General features: G+C 47.1%; 5 non-coding genes across 5 annotated transcripts; all 5 read right to left on the bottom strand.

Moving 5' to 3' along the window:
* Positions 1-2,999: 2,999 nt before the first annotated feature.
* Positions 3,000-3,070, bottom strand: trnag-ccc (transfer RNA glycine (anticodon CCC)). Its single transcript has one exon. It is a non-coding gene; the product is annotated as a tRNA-Gly (tRNA).
* Positions 3,071-5,200: 2,130 nt separating this feature from the next.
* On the bottom strand, positions 5,201-5,271 carry trnae-cuc (transfer RNA glutamic acid (anticodon CUC)). Its single transcript has one exon. It is a non-coding gene; the product is annotated as a tRNA-Glu (tRNA).
* Positions 5,272-7,403: 2,132 nt separating this feature from the next.
* Positions 7,404-7,474, bottom strand: trnag-ccc (transfer RNA glycine (anticodon CCC)). Its single transcript has one exon. It is a non-coding gene; the product is annotated as a tRNA-Gly (tRNA).
* Positions 7,475-8,590: 1,116 nt separating this feature from the next.
* trnae-uuc (transfer RNA glutamic acid (anticodon UUC)) lies at positions 8,591-8,662 on the bottom strand. The gene has a single exon. It is a non-coding gene; the product is annotated as a tRNA-Glu (tRNA).
* A 944-nt stretch (positions 8,663-9,606) lies between these two features.
* trnag-ccc (transfer RNA glycine (anticodon CCC)) lies at positions 9,607-9,677 on the bottom strand. Its single transcript has one exon. It is a non-coding gene; the product is annotated as a tRNA-Gly (tRNA).
* Positions 9,678-11,587: the final 1,910 nt, after the last annotated feature.

The raw sequence follows: 11,587 nt of genomic DNA, 5'->3' as shown, positions 1-11,587 counted from the left end.
TCCATCCCTTTCCAAGTGGAGAGCGATGCATCCGACTTTGCCCTAGCTGCAACCCTTAACCAGGCGGGGAGACCCGTGGCCTTTTTCTCAAGGACCCTCCAGGGACCCGAGATTCGACACTCCTCTGTCGAAAAGGAGGCCCAGGCCATTGTGGAATCTGTGCGACATTGGAGGCATTACCTGGCCGGAAAACGATTTACCCTGCTCACTGACCAGCGTTCAGTAGCTTTAATGTTTAATAATAAGCAGAGGGGCAAAATCAAGAACGACAAGATCTTGAGGTGGAGAATCGAACTCTCCACCTACAATTACGATATCTTGTACCGGCCCGGTAAACTCAATGAGCCCCCATATGCCCTATCACGTGGTACATGCACCAACACGCAGGTCGATAGACTGAAGACCCTCCACAATGACCTCTGCCACCCGGGGGTCACCAGGTTTTTTCACTTCATGAAATCCCGTAACCTGCCCTACTCCATCGAGGAGGCCAGGACCATGGCCAGGAACTGCCAAGTCTGTGCCGAGTGCAAACCGCATTTTTATAGGCCAGACAGAGCAAGCCTGATCAAAGCCACGCGCCCCTTTGAAAGGCTGAGCGTCGATTTTAAAGGGCCCCTCCCCTCCTCCGACCGCAATGTGTACTTCCTCAACATAATTGATGAGTACTCCCGTTTCCCGTTTGCCATCCCTTGCTCAGACTTGACCAGTACCACGGTCATTAAATGTCTGAATGACCTCTTCGGATTGTTCGGTTTCCCTAGCTGTATTCATAGCGACAGGGGCTCATCCTTTATGAGCGACGAACTCCGGCAGTACCTGCTCTCGAGAGGTATCGCTACAAGCAGGACCACCAGCTACAACCCCCGGGGGAATGGCCAGGTGGAAAGGAAGAATGCGATGGTCTGGAAGGCCTTCCTTTTAAACTTGAAATCTAAGGGCCTTCCGATCTCTCGCTGGCAGGAAGTCCTCCCTGCGGCGCTCCAATCCATTCGGTCACTGCTCTGTACAGCCACCAATGCTACCCCTCACGAGAGAATGTTCTCCTTCCCCAGGAAGTCCACATCGGCGATCTCGTTACCGACATGGCTGACTTCTCCAGGACCCGTCCTACTGTGGAAGCACGTGAGGTCCCATAAGACGGACCCCCTGGTCGAGAGGGTGAGCCTCCTCCATGCCAACCCTCAGTATGCTTACATGGTGTACCCAGACGGGCGGGAGGACACAGTCTGCATACGAGACCTCGCACCTTCGGGTGCCCCTGAAACACTACCATTGCCATCCACCACTACCCACAACCCAACTCCGCTAGACGGCATGCCGCAGCCCTAGGACCCGTCATTGACCACCCAACCACTCAATGAGACGCCAGATTCAACGTTGGATGCTGCACCATCACCGCCGCCACCACGACGTTCAGGACGGCATACAAGGCCACCTGATAGACTTACTTACACGAACCTTTAGTGCACTTCACCCCGCCGGACTCAATTTTAAACAAGGGGTGAATGTGGTAAAACACTGTTATTGTTATTCACTGTTGTACCGATTCATGCCTCAACATGTCTCGGCTGGCTCCACCCACAGGCCCAGGTATAAAGGTGATTGACCTGCAGCCCCTGCCTTCTTGGAACCCAGTCAACCACGAGAGGCATGCTTTGTTCTTTGCAAATAAAAGCCTTTAGTTACTCTCCCAACTCTCCGTCTTTTATGAGTAATTGATAGCGCATCACACATAAATGTGGGCATTTAAAGTGTCTTGTTCCAAATGTCATTTCCTGCGGACTTTGAAAGAGCAGGCATTTTACAGAAGGCAAGGAAGCGAATGCTGCACCTCGGTACCGAATGATGTGCTGCTGACTGTTGAGGCAACAGCAGCGGTGTGGAAAATTGAAAGGTTGATGAGGTGCAAGCATTGTTTTGCTCAGGTGCTTTGATTGCTGGCATTTCAAACAGCCAGAAAACGCATTGGTTCTCTGACCGGAAATCGAACCCGGGCCGCGGCGGTGAAAGCGCCGAATCCTATCCACTTGACCACCAGGGAAACTGCGTGAAACGTTCTGCCAGCAAGCAGAACAAGGCAGTCTTTCCTCCTTGATGCTTTGAAATTCAGGTCTCTTTCACGCCAGGCAAACTTTTCGTACAAGATGACATTTTTTAGGCGAGATCACAAAGGACATGTTCAGGAAACCACAGCATTAAGTGCGTGTAGGCGTCCACCTGAAATCTATTTGCTTCTGTGCTTTTCTCAGAGATACAGAGTCAGAGAAAAGCCGTCGGGATATTGAATAATCAGCACCAAAATATCAAGGACAATGCAGAGGAAACAGTAATGCACTGCTTGAGACAAAGACTCAAACACATGCACGAACACAGATGTGTGCTCACTTTGTGTGAGTATGTCTCAGATATCCATATGATTCATGGAGGCGTGCAGTACAGTGTGAGGCCATTCGGCCAATCGTGCCAGTGCTGTCCACTTGAAAGATCAGACGTGCTTTCTCCCGCTGTTATCTGCATTTCCCTGTCCTCTCTCGTTCCGCAGTGCCCCGCACAAAAGACAAACAGAAGGAGAGCACTATGCTAACGAGGAATTGATGCAGGAGGTTTTTATACAGTTCCTCACCGTTTAAAATTATTTTAGGTTCAATCTTTCGCTGTTGATCTTTTCCAAGGAGCGCTTTAAGTTGCTGCCAAAACGTTTAAAATTGGGGATGTAAAAATTCCTTCCCGTCGGGGAATTTCACCCCGGTCTCCCGCGTGACAGGCGGGGATACTCACAACGAGACTAACGAGGAAGTGAGCAATGCAATGTCTGTCAGAGTAAGAATCGAGCCTGTTACACAGGAACAGGATGCCATTCAGCCCCTAGAAAGCTGTTGCACAGGAACAGGAACAGAACATTCATACCCTTGATCCAGTTGCACAGATACAGCTAATATATTATTTATGCTCAAGTGATGTGTTTGCTATGAAATGAATTGTTTAAAATGTTAACCTGCATTGGCCGGGAATCGAACCCGGGTCACCCGCGTGGGAGGCGAGAATTCTGCCGCTGAAACACCAATGCACGCCGAGTTAACAAATTCCATTTTCTGGTAGCTACAATTTGTTTTTGGCTTTTGTTAATACAAGCGGGGACACTGCGTTAACATAAAAAGCTAAATGCAGCAGATACTGCATCTGGAATTGTTGACTAAATGCTGGAAACACTTCGAAGGTCCTGGAAGATCTGTGGACAGAGAATCACAGGGTTAACCTCTCAGGTGCATGAGCTCACGGCAGAGCTAAGATTTTGCACTTTTCTAGGTGCCGTGGGAGTTTCCTTCCAACGTTGTTTAGCTGCTCAATAATTACATAATTAAGAAACTAACCTTCCCCAAAAGAATAAATAGGAGCAGAATTGGGCCATTCGGCCCCTCGAGCCCCGCCATTTAATAAGTTCGTGGCTGATGAGATCTTCGACACAACGCAACTTTTCCGCCCGCTCCCCATAACCCTTGACTCCCCGACATACAGAACCCGTTTGACGTCTTACAGTGTGGCCCGAGGGACAAGCGACTTCAGTTATGTTGATGGTGTGGACAAGCTGGAATTGCTTTCCTCTGGAGGCTAAGTGGAAATTTAATAAAGGCTTGCAAAATTACAATGGCTTTTGATAGAGGAAATAAAGACAACCGCTTTCCAATGGCAGGAGGGATGGTAACCAAAGGTAGAAATGTCTTATGCAGCGAATGTTAAGGCCTCATGAATATCAGGATAAGTTATAACGGCCCAGGTACTCTGTCATTCGAGTCTTGCACACGTAGCTAATGTGGCATTCTTCACACTGGCAATGAGTTGACTGATAGCCGTGCTGTGATCAGCTAACCTTGTTAGGGAGATGCAGTCGGCAAAATAATACAAGGAAGGCGGATAATAACCGCGACTGTTCTGACACTGTGAGGTACACATAAATGTGGGCATTTAAGGTGTCTTGTTCCCAATGTCATTTCCTGCTGACTTTGAAACAGCAGGCATTTTACAGAAGGCAAGGAAGTGAATGTTGCACCTCGGTACCGAATGTTGCGCTGCTGACTGTTGAGGCAACAGCAGCGTGGAAAGTTGAAAGGTTGATGAGGTGCAACCATTGTTTCGCGCGGTGCTTTGATTGCTGGCATTTCAAACAGCCAGAAAAAGCACTGGTTCCCTGACCGGGAATCGAAGCCGGGCCGCGGCGGTGAAAGCGCCGAATCCTAACCACTAGACCACCAGGGAAGCTGCGGAAAGCATCCTGCCAGCAAGCAGAACAATGCAGTCTTTCCTCCTTGCTGCTTTGAAATTCAGGTCACTATCGCGCCAGGCAAACATTTCGTACAAGATGTCATTTTTTAGGCGAGATCACAAACGACAAGTTCAAGAAACCACAGCATCAATTGCGGGTAGGCGTCCACCTGAAATCTATTTGCTTCTGTGCTTTTCTCAGTGATACACAGTCAGAGAAAAGTCGTCTGGAAATTGAATAATCAGCACCAAAATATCAAGGACAACACAAAGGAAATAGTAATGCACTGCTTGAGACAAAGACTCAAACACATACACGAACACAGATGTGTGCTCACTTTGTGTGGGTATGTCTCAGATATCCATATGATTCATGGAAGCTTGCAGTACAGTATGAGACCATTCGGCCAATCGTGCCAGTGCTGTCCCCTTGAAAGATCAGACGTGCTTTCTCCCGCTGTTATCTGCATTTCCCTGTCCTCTCTCGTTCCGCAGTGCCCCGCACAAAAGACAAACAGAAGGAGAACACTATGCTAACGAGGAATTGATGCAGGAGCTTTTTATACAGTTTCTCACCGTTTAAAATTATTTTAGGTTCAATTTTTCGCTGTTGATCTTTTCCAAGGAGCACGTTAAGGTGCTGCCCAAAGGCTTAAAATTGGGGATGTTAAAATTCCTCCCCGTCGGGGAATTTCACCCCGGTCTCCCGCGTGACAGGTGGGGATACTCACAAGGAAGTGAGCAATGTAATGTCTGTCAGAGTAAGAATCGAGCCTGTTACACAGGAACAGGATGCCATTCAGCCCCGAGAAAGCTGTTGCACAGGAACAGGAGCAGAACATTCATACCCTTGATCCAGTTGCACAGATACAGCTGATATATTATTTATGCTCAAGTGATGTGTTTGTTATGAAATGAATTGTTTAAAATGTTAACCTGCATTGGCCGGGAATCGAACCCGGGTCACCCGCGTGAGGGGCGAGAATTCTACCCCTGAACCACCAATGCACGCCGAGTTAACAAATTCCATTTTCTGGTAGCTACAATTTATTTTTGGCTTTTGTTAATACAAGCGGGGACACTGCGTTAACAGAAAAAGCTAAATGCAGCAGATACTGCATCTGGAATTGTTGACTAAATGCTGGAAACACTTCGAAGGTCCTGGAAGATCTGTGGACAGAGAATTACAGGGTTAACCTCTCAGGTGCATGAGCTCACGGCAGAGCTATGATTTTGCACTTTTCTAGGTGCCGTGGGAGTTTCCTTCCAACGTTGTTTAGCTGATCAAAAATTACATAATTAAGAAACTAACCTTCCCCAAAAGAATAAATAGGAGCAGAATTGGGCCATTCGGCCCCTCGAGCCCCGCCATTTAATAAGTTCGTGGCTGATGAGATCTTCGACACAACGCAACTTTTCCGCCCGCTCCCCATAACCCTTGACTCCCCGACATACAGAACTCGTTTGACGTCTTACAGTGTGGCCCGAGGGACAAGCGACTTCAGTTATGTTGATGGTGTGGACAAGCTGGAATTGCTTTCCTCTGGAGACTAAGGGGAAATTTAATAAAGGCTTGCAAAATTACAATGGCTTTTGATAGAGGAAATAAAGACAACCGCTTTCCAATGGCAGGAGGGATGGTAACCAGAGGTAGAATTGTCTTATGCAGCGAATGCTAAGGCCTCATGAATATCAGGATAAGTTATCACGGCCCAGGTACTCTGTCATTCGAGTCTTGCACACGTAGCTAATGTGGCATTCTTCACACTGGCAATGAGTTGACTGATAGCCGTGCTGTGATCAGCTAACCTTGTTAGGGAGATGCAGTCGGCAAAATAATACATGGAAGGCGGATAATAACCGTGACTGTTCTGACACTGTGAGGTACACATAAATGTGGGCATTTAAGGTGTCTTGTTCCCAATGTCATTTCCTGCTGACTTTGAAACAGCAGGCATTTTACAGAAGGCAAGGAAGTGAATGTTGCACTTCGGTACCGAATGTTGCGCTGCTGACTGTTGAGGCAACAGCAGCGTGGAAAGTTGAAAGGTTGATGAGGTGCAACCATTGTTTCGCGCGGGTGCTTTGATTGCTGGCATTTCAAACAGCCAGAAAAAGCACTGGTTCCCTGACCGGGAATCGAACCCCGGCCGCGGCGGTGAAAGCGCCGAATCCTAACCACTAGACCACCAGGGAAGCTGCGGAAAGCATCCTGCCAGCAAGCAGAACAATGCAGTCTTTCCTCCTTGCTGCTTTGAAATTCAGGTCACTATCGCGCCAGGCAAACTTTTCGTACAAGATGTCATTTTTTAGGCGAGATCACAAACGACATGTTCAAGAAACCACAGCATCAATTGCGGGTAGGCGTCCACCTGAAATATATTTGCTTCTGTGCTTTTCTCAGTGATACACAGTCAGAGAAAAGTCGTCGGGATATTGAATAATCAGCACCAAAATATCAAGGACAACACAGAGGAAATAGTAATGCACTGCTTGAGACAAAGACTCAAACACATACACGAACACAGATGTGTGCTCACTTTGTGTGGGTATGTCTCAGATATCCATATGATTCATGAAAGCTTGCAGTACAGTATGAGGCCATTCGGCCAATCGTGCCAGTGCTGTCCCCTTGAAAGATCAGACGTGCTTTCTCCCGCTGTTATCTGCATTTCCCTGTCCTCTCTCGTTCCGCAGTGCCCCGCACAAAAGACAAACAGAAGGAGAACACTATGCTGACGAGGAATTGATGCAGGAGCTTTTTATACAGTTCCTCACCGTTTAAAATTATTTTAGGTTCAATTTTTCGCTGTTGATCTTTTCCAAGGAGCACGTTAAGGTGCTGCCCAAAGGCTTAAAATTGGGGATGTTAAAATTCCTCCCCGTCGGGGAATTTCACCCCGGTCTCCCGCGTGACAGGTGGGGATACTCACAAGGAAGTGAGCAATGTAATGGTCTGTCAGAGTAAGAATCGAGCCTGTTACACAGGAACAGGATGCCATTCAGCCCCGAGAAAGCTGTTGCACAGGAACAGGAGCAGAACATTCATACCCTTGATCCAGTTGCACAGATACAGCTAATATATTATTTATGCTCAAGTGATGTGTTTGCTATGAAATGAATTGTTTAAAATGTTAACCTGCATTGGCCGGGAATCGAACCCGGGTCACCCGCGTGGGAGGCGAGAATTCTACCCCTGAACCACCAATGCACGCCGAGTTAACAAATTCCATTTTCTGGTAGCTACAATTTATTTTTGGCTTTTGTTAATACAAGCGGGGACACTGCGTTAACATAAAAAGCTAAATGCAGCAGATACTGCATCTGGAATTGTTGACTAAATGCTGGAAACACTTCGAAGGTCCTGGAAGATCTGTGGACAGAGAATTACAGGGTTAACCTCTCAGGTGCATGAGCTCACGGCAGAGCTAAGATTTTGCACTTTTCTAGGTGCCGTGGGAGTTTCCTTCCAACGTTGTTTAGCTGATCAAAAATTACATAATTAAGAAACTAACCTTCCCCAAAAGAATAAATAGGAGCAGAATTGGGCCATTCGGCCCCTCGAGCCCCGCCATTTAATAAGTTCGTGGCTGATGAGATCTTCGACACAACGCAACTTTTCCGCCCGCTCCCCATAACCCTTGACTCCCCGACATACAGAACTCGTTTGACGTCTTACAGTGTGGCCCGAGGGACAAGCGACTTCAGTTATGTTGATGGTGTGGACAAGCTGGAATTGCTTTCCTCTGGAGACTAAGGGGAAATTTAATAAAGGCTTGCAAAATTACAATGGCTTTTGATAGAGGAAATAAAGACAACCGCTTTCCAATGGCAGGAGGGATGGTAACCAGAGGTAGAATTGTCTTATGCAGCGAATGCTAAGGCCTCATGAATATCAGGATAAGTTATCACGGCCCAGGTACTCTGTCATTCGAGTCTTGCACACGTAGCTAATGTGGCATTCTTCACACTGGCAATGAGTTGACTGATAGCCGTGCTGTGATCAGCTAACCTTGTTAGGGAGATGCAGTCGGCAAAATAATACATGGAAGGCGGATAATAACCGTGACTGTTCTGACACTGTGAGGTACACATAAATGTGGGCATTTAAGGTGTCTTGTTCCCAATGTCATTTCCTGCTGACTTTGAAACAGCAGGCATTTTACAGAAGGCAAGGAAGTGAATGTTGCACTTCGGTACCGAATGTTGCGCTGCTGACTGTTGAGGCAACAGCAGCGTGGAAAGTTGAAAGGTTGATGAGGTGCAACCATTGTTTCGCGCGGGTGCTTTGATTGCTGGCATTTCAAACAGCCAGAAAAAGCACTGGTTCCCTGACCGGGAATCGAACCCGGGCCGCAGCGGTGAAAGCGCCGAATCCTAACCACTAGACCACCAGGGAAGCTGCGGAAAGCATCCTGCCAGCAAGCAGAACAATGCAGTCTTTCCTCCTTGCTGCTTTGAAATTCAGGTCACTATCGCGCCAGGCAAACTTTTCGTACAAGATGTCATTTTTTAGGCGAGATCACAAACGACATGTTCAAGAAACCACAGCATCAATTGCGGGTAGGCGTCCACCAGAAATATATTTGCTTCTGTGCTTTTCTCAGTGATACACAGTCAGAGAAAAGTCGTCGGGATATTGAATAATCAGCACCAAAATATCAAGGACAACACAGAGGAAATAGTAATGCACTGCTTGAGACAAAGACTCAAACACATACACGAACACAGATGTGTGCTCACTTTGTGTGGGTATGTCTCAGATATCCATATGATTCATGAAAGCTTGCAGTACAGTATGAGGCCATTCGGCCAATCGTGCCAGTGCTGTCCCCTTGAAAGATCAGACGTGCTTTCTCCCGCTGTTATCTGCATTTCCCTGTCCTCTCTCGTTCCGCAGTGCCCCGCACAAAAGACAAACAGAAGGAGAACACTATGCTGACGAGGAATTGATGCAGGAGCTTTTTATACAGTTCCTCACCGTTTAAAATTATTTTAGGTTCAATTTTTCGCTGTTGATCTTTTCCAAGGAGCACGTTAAGGTGCTGCCCAAAGGCTTAAAATTGGGGATGTTAAAATTCCTCCCCGTCGGGGAATTTCACCCCGGTCTCCCGCGTGACAGGTGGGGATACTCACAAGGAAGTGAGCAATGTAATGGTCTGTCAGAGTAAGAATCGAGCCTGTTACACAGGAACAGGATGCCATTCAGCCCCGAGAAAGCTGTTGCACAGGAACAGGAGCAGAACATTCATACCCTTGATCCAGTTGCACAGATACAGCTAATATATTATTTATGCTCAAGTGATGTGTTTGCTATGAAATGAATTGTTTAAAATGTTAACCTGCATTGGCCGGGAATCGAACCCGGGTCACCCGCGTGGGAGGCGAGAATTCTACCACTGAACCACCAATGCACGCCGAGTTAACAAATTCCATTTTCTGGTAGCTACAATTTATTTTTGGCTTTTGTTAATACAAGCGGGGACACTGCGTTAACATAAAAAGCTAAATGCAGCAGATACTGCATCTGGAATTGTTGACTAAATGCTGGAAACACTTCGAAGGTCCTGGAAGATCTGTGGACAGAGAATCACAGGGTTAACCTCTCAGGTGCATGAGCTCACGGCAGAGCTAAGATTTTGCACTTTTCTAGGTGCCGTGGGAGTTTCCTTCCAACGTTGTTTAGCTGATCAAAAATTACATAATTAAGAAACTAACCTTCCCCAAAAGAATAAATAGGAGCAGAATTGGGCCATTCGGCCCCTCGAGCCCCGCCATTTAATAAGTTCGTGGCTGATGAGATCTTCGACACAACGCAACTTTTCCGCCCGCTCCCCATAACCCTTGACTCCCCGACATACAGAACTCGTTTGACGTCTTACAGTGTGGCCCGAGGGACAAGCGACTTCAGTTATGTTGATGGTGTGGACAAGCTGGAATTGCTTTCCTCTGGAGGCTAAGGGGAAATTTAATAAAGGCTTGCAAAATTACAATGGCTTTTGATAGAGGAAATAAAGACAACCGCTTTCCAATGGCAGGAGGGATGGTAACCAGAGGTAGAATTGTCTTATGCAGCGAATGTTAAGGCCTCATGAATATCAAGATAAGTTATCACGGCCCAGGTACTCTGTCATTCGAGTCTTGCACACGTAGCTAATGTGGCATTCTTCACACTGGCAATGAGTTGACTGATAGCCGTGCTGTGATCAGCTAACCTTGTTAGGGAGATGCAGTCGGCAAAATAATACATGGATGGCGGATAATAACCGTGACTGTTCTGACACTGTGAGGTACACATAAATGTGGGCATTTAAGGTGTCTTGTTCACAATGTCATTTCCTGCTGACTTTGAAACAGCAGGCATTTTACAGAAGGCAAGGAAGTGAATGTTGCACTTCGGTACCGAATGTTGCGCTGCTGACTGTTGAGGCAACAGCAGCGTGGAAAGTTGAAAGGTTGATGAGGTGCAACCATTGTTTCGCGCGGGTGCTTTGATTGCTGGCATTTCAAACAGCCAGAAAAAGCACTGGTTCCCTGACCGGGAATCGAACCCCGGCCGCGGCGGTGAAAGCGCCGAATCCTAACCACTAGACCACCAGGGAAGCTGCGGAAAGCATCCTGCCAGCAAGCAGAACAATGCAGTCTTTCCTCCTTGCTGCTTTGAAATTCAGGTCACTATCGCGCCAGGCAAACTTTTCGTACAAGATGTCATTTTTTAGGCGAGATCACAAACGACATGTTCAAGAAACCACAGCATCAATTGCGGGTAGGCGTCCACCTGAAATATATTTGCTTCTGTGCTTTTCTCAGTGATACACAGTCAGAGAAAAGTCGTCGGGATATTGAATAATCAGCACCAAAATATCAAGGACAACACAGAGGAAATAGTAATGCACTGCTTGAGACAAAGACTCAAACACATACACGAACACAGATGTGTGCTCACTTTGTGTGGGTATGTCTCAGATATCCATATGATTCATGAAAGCTTGCAGTACAGTATGAGGCCATTCGGCCAATCGTGCCAGTGCTGTCCCCTTGAAAGATCAGACGTGCTTTCTCCCGCTGTTATCTGCATTTCCCTGTCCTCTCTCGTTCCGCAGTGCCCCGCACAAAAGACAAACAGAAGGAGAACACTATGCTGACGAGGAATTGATGCAGGAGCTTTTTATACAGTTCCTCACCGTTTAAAATTATTTTAGGTTCAATTTTTCGCTGTTGATCTTTTCCAAGGAGCACGTTAAGGTGCTGCCCAAAGGCTTAAAATTGGGGATGTTAAAATTCCTCCCCGTCGGGGAATTTCACCCCGGTCTCCTGCGTGACA

This window comes from Somniosus microcephalus, unplaced genomic scaffold, assembly GCF_052327205.1.
Source record: "Somniosus microcephalus isolate GS21.2 unplaced genomic scaffold, FLI_Smic_1.0 unresolved_chr8, whole genome shotgun sequence".
NCBI lineage: Eukaryota > Metazoa > Chordata > Chondrichthyes > Squaliformes > Somniosidae > Somniosus > Somniosus microcephalus.
The sequence above is the reverse complement of the archived record's forward strand: the minus strand, read 5'-3'. Positions and strand labels throughout refer to the sequence as shown.